Source organism: Nannobrachium achirus (genome assembly GCF_963921795.1).
Source record: "Nannobrachium achirus genome assembly, chromosome: 20".
Lineage (NCBI taxonomy): Eukaryota > Metazoa > Chordata > Actinopteri > Myctophiformes > Myctophidae > Nannobrachium > Nannobrachium achirus.
This window is the reverse complement of record NC_137827.1, coordinates 43,015,960-43,038,732: the sequence shown is the minus strand read 5'-3', so window position 1 is coordinate 43,038,732 and position 22,773 is coordinate 43,015,960.

Genomic DNA, 22,773 nt, shown 5'->3' with positions numbered 1-22,773 from the left:
TACCACCAATTAATGGTCCTGTATATAAGGGGTTCTTTGTCTGTTACTACAACTTTTGCCTGATGAAGACGCGAAGTCAAAACGTTGCAGTTGCCTATAATAAAAGTACGCTTTTTTGGAGCATATTAACAGTGTGCAGGCGTTCTTCTCCATCCAATATATGTTTACCAGGGGAAAAACATACCGGTATGCGGTATACACCAGCTGTGCGTGCTCTGGAGAAGGATTCCAGTAGCTCTCTGGGACAAAGAAGTGGAGGAACTGAACTATAGGATGTATAGAGAGATTTTGTTTCCTGCATCTATACCCTCTGGGATTCATTTAGCATCTATTCAAAGATCTGTGGCACAAATTGGATAATTGAATTTTGTATTCATTCATTCAATATACTTTGGGAGCTCTGTTCTGGGCCATTTGTAGTTTTCTCAGCACAGAAGCCTGAGACCAAAGAGTTAAGAAATAGTCCAGGTGCCTTAAAATAAAAAGGAATATAAGGATGCAATTTTCTTGCCAATGGAGATGCTGTTACCTATTTTTCCTAACCGTTGTGTCACTGTGTTCCAGCCATGACAGCCGACTGACTATCTTTTGTTACACCCAGTAATTTAACCTTACCCACCTGTTGGATATGTGCAACAGACAAGTACAGACACAGTGTAGGCATAGAGATGATGGATTTGGTCTGGCTTTGTTTGTTACTAACCTGGCTATTTAGTTGTATCCAATCAAAGAAACATTTACTTGATAATGTCTAATGCTCCACTAGTATTTATACAGTATAATACAGTGTAAATTTGTCAGTGTAGCCTACATTTGTGTACTCTCGTCATGCAAAATAGATGGCAAGTCATTTGTGGTCGAAGACAGCTACCTCTAGCAGACCACAGTCTAGCCAGGGCGGTCCAGGGGCGTCAATTGGGTATGGCAGGGGTATGCAGCTGCCGTACCCTGGGTCCAGGGGGGAAAATAAAAGTTACTTTTTGCCTTTTGTAAAATAACTACAAATGAAAATGTAACAAAATGGTCACTTTAACAAGGTATTATAATTGTATTCTCCACACTTGTATTCTCCCCATCTTTACAGAATGGTATATTCCCAGGTTACGCAGGTCAGCTGCACAGGTGCAATGCATTATTGTTAATTGTGGCACGTTTACTAACATGCCAAGTTTAGCTGCTCTTGAACAACTGTTCCAGGCTGCCAAACGGAGGAAAAAATAAAATGTACTTCTTAGAATAAATGTATCATGCCTGTTGCTAAGGTATGGCAACATACCTGGTGTCTTGCGTGCAAGACACCAGTCATGTTGCCATACCTTAGCTTTTTCTGAACTGGGGCCACTGGGGCGGTCAAACAAATTTTAGGTCATGGGCCAGATTGGTCAAAATGCCTACACAAAATGCTTTGTGCAGGCCAGATTGCTTTTTGTCCCTTTAAAGCTGAATGGCATGAATGCCGTCATAGTATTCGGTCTCAACACACAAAACAAGATGTGTAACATTCTTAGCCTATTGTCTAGGACTGTGGCTAAATCGGAAGTCTGATCGAAACCTTGTATGTTTGAGATACAAGGTTTCTGACCGACAGTGACGAGATGTACTGCAACATTTTTGTTCATTTGAGGTTTGGCACTCGTACCACTATTGACTTTGAGCAATGAACAGGACCATTCCTAGTACAAGCTATGTCAGCATAACACCTTCCCACATGTTTCCAAACAATTGTAAAATATTTGCCCTCATATGTAGCAGTTAATCACTGTATCCAGCTTTGAAACTCAGGCTGACAGTTTGGTCCAAATGTATTTCATCATGTTGTGGGGCTTCCTTAGTCACAGACTTTGGCCGCCAGCAGCCTTGAAAGCGCTGGAGAAGCGCTGTCCAAGTCCACTCCTCAACCAATAGACACCAGGGTTGTCAGGAGTGACGACTTGCCCACGTCATCCTTTCATCATTCACTTCCTATTTAAGTGAATTATCTTAATGAACGTTCCAGTCGGTTAATCTGTTAGGGTTGAATTACTGGTATAACAATCCACGAGTGCAAACCCCGGTTTGTCTTATAGGGTTGGTTGGGTTTTCTGAGATCTAGAGCCAAATTAGATTATCGCTCGACTCTTGCCCAGTTGGTTAGTAAGTCGGTCCAAAGTAACTTCTTAGAAAGTAATTCTCAAGCAATCACAATTATTAACCGACTGGAACGTTCATTAAGATAATTCACTTAAATAGGAAGTGAATGATGAAAGAATGACGTGGGCAAGTCGTCACTCCTGACAAGGGTAGGCTGTGTAGAATATTAACACCTCGATACCAGCTCTACAAACTCCTTGGTGATGGTCACAAATAAACCTTCCTAATGAGTCATGTTGTAGCTTATACAGACAGACAGTAATAAATTACTTTGCTTTGTGCTACTTTGCAAGGTCCCTGATTCTCTTTCCTGCACATAGCCTTCAGTGTTTCCCTCGCAGTAGGTGCTTACTAGTCTAGTTCCAGACTCTGAATCGCTAGCCACACCCCTTTAATTTTTTTGTTTCGGCGATTCAGGTCTAGAATCGCTCTCATTGAGGAGGCCTGCCTCGGTTGAAAATCCGATCGGCGAATCAGCGTCGTGAATCAGCGTCTTGTGATCAGCGTGGGTGGGGGTTTCCCAGAACTCATGTGTGTTTCCAAGTACAGTACACCAGCGCCGCCGCCGCATTATTTGGAATCGCACATGAGTTCTGGGCAAACCCCGCACAAGGAAGCTTTTGATTGGCTGAACTGGAGCTAGGGGGGAGCGGTCCTTTTTGATCGCTTGGACCGCGCAGAGGTGCGACCACCTAAACCTAACCTAACCCTAACTCTAACCCTAACCTTAACCTCAGTAAAACTATGCCTAACCCTAACCCTAAACCTAACCTCAGTAAAACTATGCCTAACCCTAACCCTAAACCTAACCTCTCTGAAACTAACGCTGGTGAAACTCCGAAACTCCGCCCAGAACTCATGTGCGATTCCAAATCAGGCGCCGCCGCCGTACCGTACCGCGCATCGCGATAAAATGCGGTAAATTGCGGTAAAATGCGATCGTATCGATCTCGCTATGAAACACCAGTAGCAGGCATGTTATGTTGTGTTTGATTACTAGTTCGTAGTGCTCCTATTCTGACTGTTTCTTTGGTTAGCAAGTAGCACTAGCAAGCAACAGGCTAGCCACTAGCCAGTCACACATAACAACCATGATAACAACACTATGTCATGTGTTGGTCGGTGAACCAATCACTGAAGACTGCCTCTTTTTGGCAACGCCCATCCCTGCAATCGCCCTGGGGGGAAGCGAGTTCAGACTGAATAATGAAGTGAAACAAAATGTCAATTCAGGCTGAGTGTCAGGCTAGGTGCTTACACCCTGGGAGCATTTACTATCAAACCTGGCAGATCCTGTCCGTCAAACAGTAGGTAGGTAACGCCTCAATGTCTATAGCTGACCTATTGTGACATCACATTGTTCTGACATCACATTGTTGAGACGTCACATTGTTGACCCATATTTGGCAATGCCCATATATGGACGCTCCCAGATGTTGCCCTTTTAGCGAAGAGGGCTTGGGAAGTTGGGGTTGCAACGAAGAACATTTGCCAGGAACCTTTCATGTAGCTTTAGTCTTAGTCTTTTGAATACAATTTCATTTTGTTTAAGCCACATTTTAGTCATTTAGTTTTAGTCTAGTTTAGTCAACAAAATATATGATTTTAGTCGACTAAATTGAAAGTTGATTTGGTCGACCAACATGTATTTTCATAATGCCTTTGCATGCCCATCTAGTTAGCTTGTAGATTTTCAGAGTGCACCAAACATAAAATGGCTTTTAGTTCAACTGGATCTCTTCTCCACTAGTCCCTCCCTAAAATGTTACTCTAGTTTTCATTTGTTGAAGAAATTGTCAATATATTTAGTCTTCGTTTTAGTCATCATAGCTTAGTTTTTATTGCTACCATAGGTCGCAGTTTAGTTGCGACCGAAGGTCACATTATACCCGGAAAAACCTCGTAGCTTGTCTGACTGTCTGTCTTCTGTACAGGAAGTGATGTCAGTGTGATGTCAGTGAGTCACATTGATGTGGTACGGGCATAAAAAGGATGTTACGTGACATCACTTCCTGTACTGACAGTCAGACAAGCTACGAGATTTCTCAGGGTATAAAAGTCCATAATATGGTCATTCCCAGAAAATAAAAAAATAAAAATAAAAAAAAACGTTTATGTCCATACATGGAGATTTCTGAAAATGAGAATGTTAGGGTACCGTATATGGCCCATATATGGAGATCCACAGGCATCAAACCAAGGCCCTAACTCACCAAGGGCTTGCTTGGCATTACTAATTAACACTTTGCTAGCCGAAATAGAATGGCTTGTTGTAGATTAGCCGTGAAATTTCTATTATTATATTATGATGATCTGAACCGCATTCATTTTACCAGACATCCAGCGCTATATCACGTGGTCTTCATCCCCCATTACCATACCGCGATCCCCGTTGTATACTCACCACAGTTCCCAGTGGAATTCTTCAAACTGCATTGGCTTACAGTGGGGGTTTCGGCCGACGCATCTTATCCCCGTGCGTTTCGCGTGCGCGATCCGTTCGCGTAAATGTCGGCTCGGATGACTCAAGAGTAGATATGAACAGTTTCGCTCGCATAGCCCGCAGCACTCCTGCTGTAGTAGCACTAACGTATAAACAGTAAATGGGTGGCTGCTGGGAGCCTCTGGAAGGAATGGACCTGACGTCACTTCTGCTTCATGTCAGACGAGCCATGCGCTATCGATGGACGAGTGGTGACTAGGGAAGGTTAGACGATCGCCGAATTTCGGATAAAAATCATTTATTTCGTTTTTAATGACAAAGTACGGTAAAAGACGGCGCGGCTGAGACTCCTTGCTCAGATGTCCGGTATATTCCGGTTTTAATATTAAGGGGCTCCCCGTGGCTTGCAAAGTGTTAACGTACGTTTTTTTTGCCCATCTCCATGTATGGGCATAACATATATTGTATGTATATGGATACATATTATTATTAATAATGAAGGTTAAAATAAAATAAAAATTCCATATATGGTCATTCTCAGAAAAAGGAAAAAAAACTTTTATGCCCATACATGGAGATTTCTGATGTCATAAATCCCAGGCCGAAAATGAGAATGTTAGGGTACCCCCTTATGCCCATATATGGAGATCCACAGGCATCAAACCAAGGCCCTAACTCACCAAGGCCCTGCTTGGCATTACTTACGTACGTTTTATGCCCATATGGAGATTCCTATATTGTCAATATTAAGGACATTATTAAGGATATTATGTTATCAATATTAAGGACATATATGGGCGGTGTGTTCCTCCCTCCGGCCTCCGCGTCATCAGCGCCCACACCCTAGGTGGGGTTGGCGATAGGGAATTTCTGTGTGGAGTTTGCATGTTCTCCCCGTGTCTCCTAGGGTTGATACCCTCACAAAAACATGAACAAACTCCCCCCAGAATGACAACAACTAGAATCGTCAGAGAAACGCTGTGGTTGGCCAGATGGCTACACCCAACACCTAGAAACACTGTTCAAACTTTATCATGTTTAGCTTACTGTGGAAATGTTTGCCTGAAAATTAATATTGGCAATCTTTCATGGTTTTAGAGATAGTCTTTACAAAATTCTGAAAATTATCATGGGGCTCAATGGCAGATTTGTGTAAATACATCTTCATCTGTTTGCTTCTAATGACCATTATATATTTACACATTGTAAATATAGTTTTTATTTTGAACTAGGACTGTCAATCGATTACAATATTTAATCTGAATAATTGCATGATTGTCCATAGTTAATCATGATTAATCACAAATTAATCTGTTTTTTTGTTTTTGTTTTTTTGTTTTTTTTATAAATCTACCTTAAACAGATATATGTCATGTTTTTAATCTTATCAACGTGGGTCATGGGAGTAGACAAATGCTTGCTTTATGCAAATGTTTATTATTATTGGAACAATGAAAAATACTTTCCAGAATAAGTAATAAAGGGTGTGGCTGTGGATGGGAGTTAAATACAGTATATATGCTTAAAGGACAACTTTAGTGTTTTACAACAAGGGTTCATATTTTAGATTGTAATGAAAGAATATAAAAGATGAGTGTTAAAATTATTTAATTTACTTCTTTCTATTGTTTTAGAGATTCTTATTTCAGTGGTTGGGGGCATGCGTACAAGTGGCCAAGATACAACGCAACCTTTCATGGTTGGATGTGACTTATGGGGGCTAGAAGTGTTACTGTAAATAGCAATAAAGAAACTGCTGGCTTATTAGACATATTTAGCCACTTGTACGCATGCCCCCATGCATATGCATGCCCCACATGTTAGCACGGTAAACGCAATAAAACAATAGAACAAAGCAAATGAAAACATTTTAACATTCACTTTTTCTTTTCTCTAATTACAATCTAAAATATGAACCCTTGTAAAAAAGAAAAAAAAAGTTGTCCTTTAGATCATAAACTCAAGCCCAACAAATTGCAGATGAGCATATTGATTTACCGTACTATTATAAATGGAGTGCAGGATATTTTAGCCTCCCTGTTACATCCCAATCTACTAGTATTATTATTATTCATATTAATGACACTTTAAATGTTGTCAGAGTGTTTGATCTCTTAACCTTGAGATCATCAAACATCAAAGACAAGATGTTTGTCATTTCACTGACAGCTGCACTAGCCAGTTGTCTAAACTTTAAGCACCAGGTCCACTAGGGGCAGACATACAGCTACTTGGTCAGATATGTGTTAGATGTATACCAAGATCATGGAAGCAATGTCATTGGGTATCCAGGTGTCAATCAACTCTAGACAACCTAGCAGGTACAAGAGGGGGTGGGGCTAAAAGAAACAGGAAGGAAAACACTTTGCAGATAGAAAGGGGATACTAAAAGCTTTCCATACAGCCCCAATGTTGGTGAGTTTGACATTGTTTACAGTAATACAATCAGGTAGCAAAAAACTGTTTTGATGCATTGGCTGCCTATATGGGAGGCATTGCAACCCTAGATTCAACCAAAAAAGAAAAAAAATCTAGTGTTGCAATTTGCAGCTATACCAAAGCTGTTGCCGTAGAGGTGATCAGGACACTGCACACCAGAGGATCCAGGTACAGTCAGTCAGTCAGTCAGTAAGTACTGTGTTCTCCACTCCAGCTCACCCAAACTCATCTTGCTGGGGTACTGCTTGCAGTCAGCAGTCTGTCTAAAGTTTTCAGTTCAGAGGAACTGTGAGCACAGACAATACTTTCATTGAGGATTTCAAATCAGCACCAACAACCAAAAACAAATATAGTTTGTGAAGCTAACTACAAAAATAAATGATCCTTTGGACTGGATGTGATTCACTACTTCTTTCTTACATCTATGATGCTGCTTTAATGATAGGTAAATCAGTCTGTTTGATGTTATTGTTTTGATACTATTGGTTGGTTGAAATGTCACTGATAGGCATGTCACAATTATGAGATAATCGCCATCATAATCGTCTCCATGTTGCAAAAAATATAGCTATGTATATCTGATCTATAAGCTCACAATGCATCGTTGTGAGCTTGTAGACTGGCTATTTCCACTACTTTTAATTTTGACTATAACATTATTAAATATGGCCTATAAATTAATTGATATATTCCTTCCAATGTTCAAGGACAAATTAAATTAAATTGTTGTGCAATTATTTGTATGACAATCAATCATCAAGTGAAATGTCATGATGGTGACACTGATCTAGGATCTGATATTTATTTGACTCCTTATTACCACCAGTAAGACACCCTAAGAAGGGCTAGAAGTGAGGTTGTGCTGAGACAACAGTCTGGGCATTCCCAGATATGGGCCTCCATATATGGGGATACAAAAAGGGTCTGTCTTGGCCACATATGGAGCATGACAGACTGACTGATGCATGCACACACTCACATGATCTGCAGGTTTTCATACTAGTAAGACGCCTCAGGGCAACATGCAACCTCAAGGTCGCGCCAATTCTTGGCCATCCGCCAGTGGTGTATATTGGACCAGTTACCCATATATGGAGACCCCTGCATGATAGTCAACAATGTTATGTCTAAACATGCCCATATATGGACATTACCAAATATGGGCATTCCCAGATATGTCCTTAATATTGATGACATTGGGACAGGGATCTCCATATATGGGCATAAAACGTATGTTAATTAGTAAAGCCAAGCAGGGTCTGGGTTTGATGCCTGGAGTCTCCATATATGGGCATAAGGGGGTAACCTAACAGGGCATCATTTATCCTTTATTTATATATATATATATCATATACAACATATATGTGCTTAATATGAATATATTCGGGGAAGGTAGGGTGTAAATCAGAGTAAAGCAGGCTCTTGGGCAAGTTAGGGCCTGGGATTGATGACATCAGAAATCTCATTCTATGGGCATAAAAGGCATTTTGTTTCTGGGAATGCCCATATATGGACATTCTATTTAATTTTATCCTTTATCAATAATTGTGACCGTCAGGGAGCAGTTTACTATGAAAACCTCCACCGGCCGTCCGTCCGTCCGTCCGTCCGTCCGTCGGTCACACGTCACACGTCACACCTTTGCCCTGCTCATATCTCCGCATCAGTATGACATCACACCACATGTGTACACAAACCTTTGTGTACGTTGCTGTGGCAACAGTCTGTTGTTGCTGGTCTGTTAGTGTACGTTAGCAACCACCTTAGCAACCATGGTTTTACCCTAGCAACCAACTGTTTACCCTAGCAACCAACTGTTTACCATAGCAACCATGGTTTTTTACCCTAGCAACCAAGTGTTTACCATAGCAACCAGATACGCAGAGCAGGGATCTCCATATATGGGCATAAACAGGTGACATCACACTGATGTCAGATACTCAGAGCAGGGATTTCTCCATAATATATGGGCATAAAAGGGATTCTGTTAGGGATCTCCATATATGGGCATACAAGGGATTCTGTTAGGGATCTCCATATATGGGCATACAAGGGATTCTGTTAGGGATCTCCATATATGGGCATAAAAGGGATTCTGTTAGGGATCTCCATATATGGGCATAAAAGGGATTCTGTTAGGGATCTCCATATATGGGCATAAAAGGGATTCTGTTAGGGATCTCCATATATGGGCATAAAAGGGATTCTGTTAGCTGTTAGTGATCTCCATATATGGGCATAAAAGGGATGCTGTTAGGGATCTCCATATATGGGCATAAAAGGGATTCTGTTAGGGATCTTCATATATGGGCATGAAAGGGATTCTGTTAGGGATCTCCATATATGGGCATAAAAGGGATTGTATCCCAGATGATGCCCTGTTAGGAGATCCACACTAACAGAATCCATATATGGTCCTACCGACAGCTGCTATAAGCCAACCCTGGCGATAAGGTCTGAGTCGAAGAAATGCTTCTTTCCTGGCAAGAATTGCCCCTTTATACTGTAGGGCTCGTTTGTGTATTGTATGACATCACGCCACATCATCGGCTGAGGACTGTGTGATGTCATCATATCTCCATATATGGAGACATAAGTTGCTCATGCCCAAATATGGGCTGGTGAGGTCAGACTTAGTGTGATGCGTAGGTTATCTCCATATATGGAGATTCAACTTCAATGAGTAACCATGGCAAACTGTCAACTGCCCGTATGTCTTGATAATTGGTAAAACAAACTTTTGGCCTATTTGTGGAGATAAGCGACCAACGGTCGCTTATCTCCCGATTAGGGAGTCTTACTGGTAATATTTATCCATATACATACAATATATTGTATGCCCATACATGGAGATCCCTATCTGAACCAGCCACACAGATATAGGCCATGTCTTGGCCATCTGGCCAGTGATGTATATCGATGACATCAGGGATCTTCATATATGGGCATAAAAGGGATTCTGGGGAATAACCATATGGACTTTTACATAGGTGATGTCACCTGTGATGTCACAGTGACAAGGGAACCAACCCATAGACTGTAAAAATGTGTACTGACTGACTGACACAGACAGACAGACAGAGACAAGTTGCGACATTTCTCATGGTAAACTGCGACCTTCGGTCGCAATTAAATGTGACCTACTTAAGGTCACAATTCTTTATTCTTTATTCTTTATTCTTTATTAGGATCCCCATTAGCTTCCACAAGTGGTCGCTAGTCTTCCTGGGGTCCACACAATTAGTTGGTTGTAACCGTTTCTCTCTCCACTCCTCTACCACTCAGGTTGAAGAGGGCATCACTGCATGTCTGGCTGACATCTCACAGAGGATGTTTTTTTCTTGCCACCTCAAGCTGAACCAGGGCCGGATCTAGCCTTTAGTAGTAGGTGGGGCAGCAAGAAATGATAGGGGGGCACCTCCAGCCCACGCCGTTAGGCGTGGGCGGAAAAAAATGGGGGGATCAAACCCCCTAAAACACCCGAAATGCATAAAAAACAAAGCATTTTGGCACACTTATACCTATAACACGCATTACAAACAACAGGTCTTACACCTATCTCTCTATGTCTCTATATATTCTAGTAGAGATGGACTGATTGCAAAATTCTTGGCCGGTACCGATCCACCGGTTTTATGAAGGTCTGACCTGCCAAAACCGATTTTCCGATACCGATTTCTTTAGCTATGAACTAGAAAATAGGGTTGCTCCAATACCCTTTTTTCAGGCCAAGTAGGCCTACAAGACATACTTCAATTTGAGTACCAATAAGCTAGAAGAACACTAATGCCAAATCAATCACAAAAGTACAATATCCAAAATCACAGACAATATCCAGTCTAATATGATATGGATATAATATTGATGCCAGCTGATCATTCACTGTAAGGCCTAAAGTTAAAAATACATACTATTGTATATATTGTATAATTGCTGTGCCATTGCTTCTGTCTGTGTCACTGTTAGAGCTGCATGATTATGGCAAAACCTTTATTTTAAAATTATTGGTATAATGAGATCATTTATTTCAAATATTATTAATAATATTATTATTGAATACATATTTTTTAACAAGCAAAACGACTGTCTTAAAAGCTAAAATAAATAAGGTTGCATTCATTGTCTTCAAGGTGAGAAATTTACCTTGTGTCACAGTAGTCTGACTCTAGTCTATTCCTTCCTTTCAAATATTTAAGGGCAAAATATTACCTCATGACCCTGGCTGTTCCTGTTGTTTTGGGTTGTAAAACCTCTGTAAGGGACTTAAAATGTTACATAATACATTTCTGTTGCTTAATGTACTTTGTGAAACTATCGGAGGATACTATAACGACCTTTAACAGGCTTCACCTGGACATGCATTGATTAATCCAGCGTGTGGACAGACACACATGACAGTGACACCACGCAAAGTGAACTGAAACTGGCTAAAATAAAGGGACATTTATAGGATGGCTTTTTCTGTCGCTTGCAACAGCTTTTGCAATGCTGTTGCTTTCTGTTAAATGAAAGTGAAAGTAAACTCATTCTGCATGGACCGTCTGGACTGGAGGCAGGAAAGCCTTGCGATGCTTTTTTTTTTTTTCCTTCTTCTTTGAGACTACATTGACACAGGATTATGGAATATATCCTTACATTGCAAAGGTAATCAGCATCATCTGTATTCTGTTGTACTGTAGGCTGCCACTAAGTAGACTGGCTGCTATTTGCTAATGTTTAAATTAGTCCAGAGCATGTCAGTGACTGTCCGGTCACCGATGCGGCCGTTTTGATATCATACCGGCCGATTTTAGATTTTTGCATGCCATCATGTTTGGTGGGGCAGACAGGGCATTTAGGGGGGCATTGCCCCCCCTTGCCTATGCCTAGATCCGGCCCCGAGCTGAACCCAGACAAGACTGAGCTTCTCTTCTTCCCAGGTAAGTCCTGCCCCATGCACTGTTTCCATCTCTGGTAACTTCCTTTCCAAAAAACATTCCAGGCACACAGCGAAGACTCTATATCATGGGTTCCCTAACTTTTCAGGCTGCAAACCTCAAATAATCAACTGGGGCCCCCACCACCCTGACAAGCACTTGGAATTGCAGGCATTACATTTAGTTTGACTCGGTTCCACAGTTAAATATTGGGAAAATAGCCGATCTCACTTGTATCATGCCAGTTGATAACTAGAGGCAGAGCTTTCATCCTACTCCTCCCGCCTACTCCACGCTGACAGGCGTGTTCATGCAGACACTCGGCGAGGGCGTCCCACCATTCCGACATGTCGCCATTTCGACATGTCGCCATTCTGACACTAACCCTATACCTAACCTCTATGGAAGTGTTGCCACTCCGACAATAAGAAGTCAATGTCGGAATGGAGACATGTCGGAATGGAGAGCAGCCCCCAAGCTCGGCAAAGCCAGATGCACCGCTGTGGATTCAAACCCACAACCTCTGTGGTGTTGGATGGTTGCCTCTTTCATGTGTAATATTTGGCCAATTTGGTTTTTAAAAGGCCTTAAAAGTCTTAAGTTAACTTAAGTAATGTGCAGATACCACTGTATACACTTTTTATGTTGGCTTGTTTACTGTTGAGTGAGAAAACAACATTTGGGGACCCGGCTGGGGGTCCTGATGGCCAGTTTGGGAACCACTGCTCATTAACATTGTAAGGTTCAGACCCTTCCTCACCCAGAAGGAGTCAGCCCAGCTGACCAGCTCCTTATCCAGACCTCAGTCTTATCAAAACTACTGTTAGTGTAACTCTCTCCTCACTGGCCTCCCAGCATGTTGTGCACTGAAGCCCCAGCAAATGCAGCATGCCTGGTCTTCAACCAGCCAAAGCTTTCACTCCAGGACAACATCCGGGACAACGCTCCACACGTCCCAGACTCTTCTCCCTGTCCTGGCTCACAAACTCTGGAACTACAATAACTCCCCATTGCAGTTAGAACTGCAGAATCACTCCTGACTTTCCATCGTAGTCTGAAGACTCATCTTCAGACTCCACCTCAGCCCGTAACTAAGGGTGGGCAATATGGTGATAAATATCGTTGAGACGATACAATATCTCCACAATATTCCTTTTCAGAGATATCGTATATATCGTGATACAATGAAAATCCTGTTGAATTGTTAATACAGAGATTCATTGCAGAATGCATTTTTAGTTTTAGTCTAAATCAGTAGTTCTCAAACTTTAAAATGTCAAGGTCTCCCCTTAACTTTGACAGTATAAAAATGAAACCAAATGGACCTACAGTATAAGGGTCCATTTGGTTTCATTTGTACACTGTCAGAGTTACAAACTTGTAAGGGTCAATTTAGACCTCTTAAAAGGAACCCATAGTGTCCCTGGACCCCACTTTGAGGACCACTTTTCTTTTTTTTTTCTTTTTTTTTTTCCTTGTAGATGGTTTTACTATTAAGTTAATTGAAAAATAACCATAAAAACCAACATGAAAAAGAATAACTAGAAAGATGCAATTGGAAATTGCGAGTGTGGTTGCTGATGGTTGCTGACTATATTCTATAGTTCATGTGAAGCTCGACAAATTGATTCCCTATTGATTCCCACTCCCATTGATTCCCTATTGATTACTTATCCCTGCCATTTCAGCGGAAAATTTACACTAGAAGTTTATAAAGTTTCCCCAGGACTATAATGTGTTGCCCTGTTGGGCAACCACACTAATGAGATTGTGTATTGTGATACAGCTTGGAAGAATATTGTGATGTTGTATTTTTCCATATCGCACCCACCTACCCGTAACACTTCACTCTCCCTGTAACCCTTCACTCAGTGTTTCCACCAGACAAGACAAAGCCTATCCTTACCTCCGGCTCCCCCCTGACCTGTCTACTGTAAATACCATTCATTTTTAAGAAAAATATCTTTATTGTATCAAAATGAATTTATAAAACTGGTCAAACATTGGCCAAATTGTCAAATAATATAAGAAAGGGGCAAACATTTTGAAAATGTCCGATCTACAAGCTCACAATCCCTCACAGTGTTTTGAGCTTGTCGATCAGCTATTTTCACAATATAATATATGTGGAACAAGAGTCAAACTAAATGTAATGCTTCAACTCCTGCAAGTCCAAGTGCTTGTCAGGGTGGGGGGTCCCCAGTTCAAATATGATTATTTTGGGTGTTGCGGGTAAGAACCACTGGACTAACAAACTAGCCTGGAGGAGAAGAGAGTGTGTCCCTTCCACATTGTGCTGGATTGATGTTAGTGACTGACCTAGATATGACGACCATGCAGATGTACTGTACATAATAATTGGTCATTCTTGTGTTTTTGTTACTTAGGCTTGTTTTTCTTGACCACAATGTTAGAATTGTCATTTAGAAAGCATGTTATTCAGACTGATGCTAGGTTCATTGTTTACCTGCTATCTCATAGTTTCAGTGTGCAGATCAAACATTATGATGGATTTCATAGACTTGTTTGACAGAACTGCATCATTGTTGTGTTGTATTCATGTTCATGTGTATTTTCAGACATTTAACATGACCTTTGGCTACTTGTATTGGTTATGACATTGGTTTTCCCCTCTTCACAAAATCACTGCGACTTGTTGTAAGCATGTAAATCGGCTATTTTTGGCGAATGTTCGCACTAGAATAGGGATGCTGGTTAAGTTATTAAGTGGTTAATGTAAAAAATAAAATATACAAAAAGGGTTCCTATATTGTTTGTGACCCCCTCAGCAGTATGTGAAAATATATAGTTTACTGAAGTACTAACGCTGTCTCTATGTGATCCTATAGTTTACTGAGGCTCTACACTATCTCTCTGCATTCTATGTACTGTAGGCCTATGTGTTTACCTTGCTTAATGTAAGTCGCTCTGGATGGAGGATTGTCTGCTAAGGGGGGCGCTCTCCATTCCGACATGTCGCCACTCCGACAGTGACTTCTTATTGTCGGAGTGGCAACACTTCCATAGAGGTCAGGGCCGGCTGCAGGATGAAATGACTAAGGGGGCTTTGGAAAATTGTGAGGGGGCACATATTTCTTTATATAGGCTAGTAATAATGAACATAAATTTTATTATCTATAATACCTACAACAGATGCCAGTTTTATTATAATAAAATATAATAATAATAATATTCAGACAATATTTGTGTTGTTTTTGATATTTTCTTGACTTAACATATATAAACTGAGGGGGCACAACTTGCAACTAAGGGTACAATGCTCCCCCAGGCCCCCCTGTAGCGCCGGGCCTGATAGAGGTTAAGGTTAGGGTTAGGGTAAGAGATAGGGTTAGTGTTGGAATGGAGACATGTCGGAAAGGAGACATGTCGGAATGGAGAGATGCACTCGTCTGCTAAATGCCTTTATTGTAATGTCACAATCTATTGTTTGATTGTGATGTTATTTATCAGTGGTGTAGCGTTACGGCCCCAGTGCAGATGGGACAGACGTTGTTTATAAGCGTGCTCCTGGAATGAGCTAAGCTCCAACATCTAGCTTTGTCCGGGCTCTGAAGTGTGGCCTACATCTGGCCTACATCTTGGCACAAAGCGCTCAATGTGTGTTGTACGCCCAGGGTCACATTGGCCAAGCTTTGCGGGACACTTAATGAAAATTAGCTCATAATAGCACAGCTCACTTCACACTGTGTGCACGTGTGCGCATGTACGAGTGCAGCTCAAACTTTGCACACACACTCCCGGTAGGTCAAGGAAGACCCTCTGCCCCAAATTGAGCATCATTTTGTTGTTATCAGACTATTTTACTAAAACAAAGGAAAACCATGGCTGTGAGCGTTCTAAGGTATATGCTTTATAGAAAATGGCAGTAGGTCACTGATTATAAGTGAATGTGAGTTATAACTTCTTTGATCACAGGCGTACTTTATAGTTACAATCTGAATCACTCACACAGGGCCGTTCTCCTCCCATTAAGATTTGAGGCCGATTTAGACCTTCTAAATCAGGGGTGTCCAAACCTTTTTCAAAGGGGGCCACATTAGAAAATATTAAAACACCCAAGAGCCGACATATCTCCTGACAAAATGTGAAAGAAAGGCTACTTTGACCCCTTCAGATTGAAACAACAGGGAACAAGGAATCCTGAGTAATTATATTTGTCCTCGGATGGATTATAGATATAACCGTCTATAGCTATAGTATCTGATCATTATTCTACTGTTGAAATGAATGGATTATAAATATAATTTTGCATCAGTTAATGACCTTTGTGTTTGACCTTCAGGGTGGATCCACTGTTGAGGAAGTGGATCAGGATCCTGATGCACAGAACTCCACCTTCTCTACTAGACCACATCCTGTTAGAGTGTTACCAGAGGGTAGGAATTTAACCCACACACCATACAAATATATCCTAACACCACAAGAATTGACCAGAGGGTATGAATTTAACCCACACACCATACAAATATATCCTAACACCACAAGAATTGGCCCTAACATAGTGGGCCATTCACACTATAACTATGACTATATGGTCCACCATTGTATTTTATAGTGCTCAGTGTGAACTGCCCTCAACACCACAAATCAACACCATTTGGGACATTAAAAACGGGTTCTATACACCCATATTGTTTTAATGTTATTTAAATTAAATGGTCAATTTGAAATGTTATTAATTAATGTATTGTTGATTTTGTTTTCCTGTAATAATTATATCTGCTCTCTTCCCAACAGATAACACACACACAAACACACACACACACACACACACACACACACACACACACACACACACACACACACACACACACACACACGCTCACTACACTACTCAATGGAAATCCTTTTGACAGGCGTTTATTAATATACATTTGTGTCAATAAAGAAATTAAATCAAAACCCACCTTGTCGTGTTTTTTGACGACATACAGAGGGTTAGTTAGGTTCATGTTTTTGATAGTAGTATTACAATAGCCTATATGTTGTGTCTTATGATATAGCCTATATGTTGTCTGATGATTTCTTTACTATATATAGAGGGTATGTGTGACATCATCATCATACCCGGAAGTTATGTGGGAAGACCTATTGATTGGCAAAAACGACTTTCCTTGACAGCCCATACATCCAAACAGAAAGGTCCTATCTGATTGCATTAAACGACGTTAAACAATGTTAAACTCACTTTGCCAACACCACTACCGCCAGGGGGTGTTGTTGTGTTCGGTCTGGTCTAATAACCAGGCAATCACATTGACACTCGATTTGCCACTCAATTTGCCATTCACTTTATGCATGCGCATAGACTTTATTAATGGTTGAGGTGAGGTTTTTATGTTGTAACAAAAACATGGAATTCAAGTGGTTGGAACCTATTTTATGTAGGTTTCAAGTCAAACAAGCAGAATGCTGTCTAGAATCAGTTAAAAACCAGGATGCTGTCTAAAATCTGTAAAAAAAAAAACTAGTGTCTCAGCTTATAATTGTTCATTAATGTGATATGCTGCATGCCATGACTGGGTGTAGTACGAATTAATGTGATATGCTGCATGCCATGACTGGGTGTAGTACGACACTGCCTGAAACTTTATAGCCATTAATTATTTTAATGTATATACCAAAATGTATGCTTTATGATGGAAAAATCAGAACACCACATTAAATATGCGAATATTTAAATATTTGTATGTTTTGACCTGCCATCTGTTGCTTCGACTTTAAATATGACCTAAAACAGTTCTTTTGTGTGAAGGACCTGGTGGTGGAGAGGTAGAGCACAAGACTTGTAAGCAGAAGGTTGGGGGTTTGAATCCAGGCTATAGCTGTTTCAACTTTTGTCCATAAGAAGACTCCCTCAGGTAGGGCGTGGCTTAAAATGTAAATAAAAATTAAAAAAAAAAAAGTTTTGTTCCCTTTTCCACCTCCTTTCATCTCCGCCCATCTCGAGGTGTTGCTGTCTCCACCCACCTCGAGCCGTTGCTGTCTCCGCCAATCTCCGCACACCTCGAGCCGTTGCTGTCTCCGCACACCTCGAGCCGTTGCTGTCTCCGCTGACCTTGAGCCCTGCTGTTGCTGTCTCCGCGCATCTTGAGCCCTGCCATTGCTGTCTCCGCCCATCTCAAGCCATTGCTGTCTCTGCTTATAGTGTGGTACGATGTGTACTTCCGTAGGATTTTTGTGCTAAAATTATTTTTTTTGCAGATCCCGGTTCTATAGAGTCCAAACTATGAGAAAATGATGGGTGTCAACTTTCCCGGACCCCCACCCCCTTTCTGGGGGTTATCTAGTTTGGGACCTCCCAGAACAGTACGCCAGCCAGTTAATGTCCAATTTTCTTAATATTAGGGCTGTTTTGTAGGTTTTAAAACATTCTGAGTTCATTTATTACACTTTTGAAGCAGCCAGAATAAGCTTTCTGACTTTTGGTTGGGGTCTTTCCTCACCTGGGACCCCCCAGATGGACCCCTGAGCCTATATCAGTACTCGCTCTGCTCCTGCTCCAGAACAATGTCATATTAGATCATAATTGAATAAATGCTTTTGTAGCTGGGCTCTGAAATCAAAAATGAGTAGTAGCAAACACCAGGGGTCTTCCACGGGGGCTTCAGGACCCCTAGGGGGTCCTCAGAGTTACTACATAGTGTACTTCTAATGTTCTTTTTTGCTGAACTAATTTTTTTTACTGCTTTGGCTTTTATAGGGACCAAACTGTCAGAAAATGATGGGTGTCAGATTTTCCTGACCCCTTCCCCCTTTTCTGGGGGGTCATCTATTTTAGGACCTCACAGAACAGTATGCCAGCCAGATAATGTCCAACTTTCTTAATATTAGAGTTGTTTTGAAGGTTTTAAAAGTCCATATATTGCACTTTTGAAGCAGCCAGAATAACCTTTCTGACTTTTGGTGGGTGTCTTTCCTCACCTGGGACCCCCGGAATGACCCCTGAGCCTATCTCAGTACTACAGTCCTTGCTCTGCTCCTGCTCCAGAACAGTGTCAAATTATTAGATCATAATTGAAGCATAAAATATTTTTTTGTAGCTGGGCTCTGACAACAAAAATGAGTAGCTAATACCAGGGGTCTTCCACAGGGGGTCTGGGACCCCTAGGTGTCCTCAGAGTTACTAAAGGGACCAGCCAAATCTCTGGTCACCCCAACCTCCCAGTCAGCCAAGACATCTGACTGTAAAATACCCTCCACTCTCTGAATTCCATCCATTTTCTTCAATTGGTGGACGCTCTTGGCAATTTGTCAGGTATCATTTATACTGTATTGTGACGTAGTTGGCATGGAGGATATGTGGTAGCAGTGCAGCTCCAAGTTCTTTGACTGAAATCCCATCCCATTACCCTGCATTATCACAGATGCAGGGTTGTTGGACCAAAGTGTTCCAATGACTCCAATGTTGATGGAAATAAGTAAGCCTTGCCCAGCCCTGAGGCTCATAGGGCAGGAGTCTGTCCTGTTTCTGTGAGGCTGCTTGATGACAGTGGACATGATAATAGTTTGTCACAGGGACATACCCCAATCCAGCCTTTGATGCTGAGGTCATACATTCAAGATGTATGACAAGGTCCATAAATGGAGTTCCCTGATGTCTTCAATATTAAGCCCATATCTAACAGGACTTCATATGGGAATGCCTATATATGGAGGCCACAAATCGACCACATACCACACTAACAGAATCCATATATGGCCAAGACAGATGGCCAAGACAGCCCATATCTGTGTGACTGGTTCTACAGACAGGGATCTCCATGTATGGGCATAAAAGGGTATGTTGTCAGTTGTCATGGACATCATAACAAATAACTGAGTAAGCATGTATCTCCATATACAGTACATGGATCTCCATATATGGGTACCAGGGGTCTACATGGGTAACAGGTCCGATATACATCACTGGCCAGATGGCAAAGAATTGGCGCCCTGAGGCATCTTACTAGTAAATAATACTGAGAATACTAATAAACCATCAAGTACACTACATAAACCCAGGATACATAAAACTAACAGTTTCTAATATTATTCTTGCAAGAATAGGGCCAAAACTGAAACAGCCGTTCGGATGGCCCCCTGTAGTAACTCTGAGGACACCTGGGGGTCCCGGACCCTGTGGAAGACCCCTGGTATTAGCTACTCATTTTTGTTGTCAGGTACAGAGCCCAGGTACAGGTACAAAAGCTTTTATGCTTCAATTATGATCTAATTTGACACTGTTCTGGAGCAGGAGCAGAGCAAGGACTGTACTGAGATAGGCTCAGGGGTCATTCCGGGGGTCCCAGGTGAGGAGAGACCCCCACCAAAAGTCATAAAGGTTATTCTGGCTGCTTCAATAGTGCAATATATGAACTTAGCATGTTTTAAAACCTTCAAAACAACTCTAATATTATGAAAATTGGACATTAACTGGCTGACAGACTGTTCTGCGAGGTCATAAAATAGATGACCCCCCCAGAAAGGGGGCAGGGGTCAGGAAAATCTGACACCCATCATTTTCTGACAGTTTGGTCCCTATAAAAGCCAAAGCAGTAAAAAAAAAATACATTTTAGCAAAGAAATCCTTAGAAGTACACTTCTTATCACACCATGTAGTAACTCCGAGGACCCCCAGGGGTCCCGAAGCCCCTGTGGAAGACCCCTGGTATTTGTTACTACTTTTTTTTGTTTTCAGAAAAAAACTTTTATGCATCAATTATGATCTAATATGACATTGTTCTGGAGCAGGAGCAGAGTGAGTACTGAGATAGGCTCAGGGGTCCATCTGGGGGTCCCAGATGAGGAAAGACCCCAACCAAAAGTCAGAAAGCTTATTCTGGCTGCTTCAAAGGTGTAATAAATGAACTCATAATGTTTTAAAACCTACAAAACAACCCCAATATTAAGACAATTGGACATTAACTGTACTGTTCTGGGAGGTCCCAAACTAGTTGACCCCCAAAAAGGGGGTGGGGGTCCGGAAAAGTTGACACCCATCATTTTCTCATAATTTGGACTCTATAGAACCAGGATCTGCAAAAAAAACAATTTTAGCACAAAAATCCTACGGGAGCTGTTTTTTGGACGCATCGCACCACACTATTATTTCTGCCCATCTTGAGCCGTTGCTGTCTCCGCCCATTTTGAGCCGTCACTTTCGGAATCTCGTTAGTGTAGTACACGTTACAAGCTGATGTTTACTGTCTTTTTCCATCTTGGTTTCGCATTTGGGGAATTTTCATTTTGCGATTTTTTGGGATTTTCCCTTGTGCCATCTTTCGCACATTTCCTTCACCATTGGTGAGGTTTGAATTCACAGCCTTTGTACTCTGAGGCAGTTTTCTTAACCACTTCACCACTGTGGTTCTTATTAAATCAGTTCTCTTGCATGCTCTTAAGTGAAACATTAGAGGTAAAGGTACAAGAGCCAGATAAAACTTTGAAAAGTCCCTATTCTAGATTTGAACCAGGAACCTTCTGCTTGTTGGCACTGTATTTACTCCACTGTACCACCATTGCTCTTAAAGCAAAGGTTCTCTTGCACAATTTCAAGTGAAGATTAGTTAAAAGTATAGGAAAAAACTTTGAGCAACATCCTTGCCAGGTTCGAACTTATAATCTTCTGGTCACAGAGCCTTCACCTTAACCACTACTCCATGAATGTATGCACAGATCATGTTCTCTTGCACATTTTCTGTAAAAGTTTAGGTAAAGGTGCAAAAAATTAGGCAGAACTCTTTGCTGGAATCGAACCAGAAACCTATGGGTTGCCAGTCTGACATCTTACCACTGCACCACTGAAAGTAATTATATTGTTTCTTTCAAGATTACATAAAGCTAAAATAACTAGATAAAGATGGAGAAAATTCCATGCTGGGTTTGAACCCAGAACCCTATACATACAAGGGCTGCAGCCTAACCATTAAACTACTGAATTTAATGTGTGACTTGTTCAATTTTGCAGTTTTAAATGATTGCAAGCCCTGTATCTTAACCACTGCATCAAAAATCCAGGTAAAAAGAGGAAATAAAGAAAGATAAAATAAACAACACATGGTTTTGCTTGTGGTAATGACAGTTCAAACTTGAAAAACCCACCCAGTGGTTTTGATCCCACGGCCTTCAGATTATTAGACCTGCACCTTAACCACTACTCCACCATGGATCATATGGTTCTGCACTGTCACAAGTTCTTGATTAACCCTTAAGTGCTGTTCGGGTCATTTTGACCCGTTTTACATTTTCATTTGGAAAAAAAAGGTAGAAGTTAAAAATGTTTCCACCTGAAACTCACTGGCCTTAAAGATTCTTCTGAGATGAACATGTAAAAAAAATATTTTTGCACTACACCCATGCTACACCCCCCTCATATTTTTTGAACCTTAAGTGCTGTTCGGGTCATTTTGACCCGGAAGCACAGAAATACACAGTATTATGCCAAAACACAGACACACAGTCACCCCCACTTCTAACACCCCCCTTCCGAAGCCCCATTCCGAACCCTCCCCCCCTTCCTATAAGCATGAGCAATATTGCCCAGTATTAAATTAAGTCGTTTTTTTTACATGGATTTCAGCTAAATCAGTAAAAACGCCTAGCTCTTTCAGTGTTTAATGTGATAGAGCAAAGCAGAAATGCAAACATTTACCAAATATATCATATGAATTGTTTGGTATTGAGTCAAAGTCAATGTATCATGATGATTTGTTAAGTTAAAATGTATATTAGTGTTGTTTTTTTTTAAACCAAATATCCACCGGGTCAAAATGACCCGAACAGAACGAAGGTGTAGTGAATCTGAACAGAACTTAAGGGTTAAAAGATTATACAAGGGTAAAA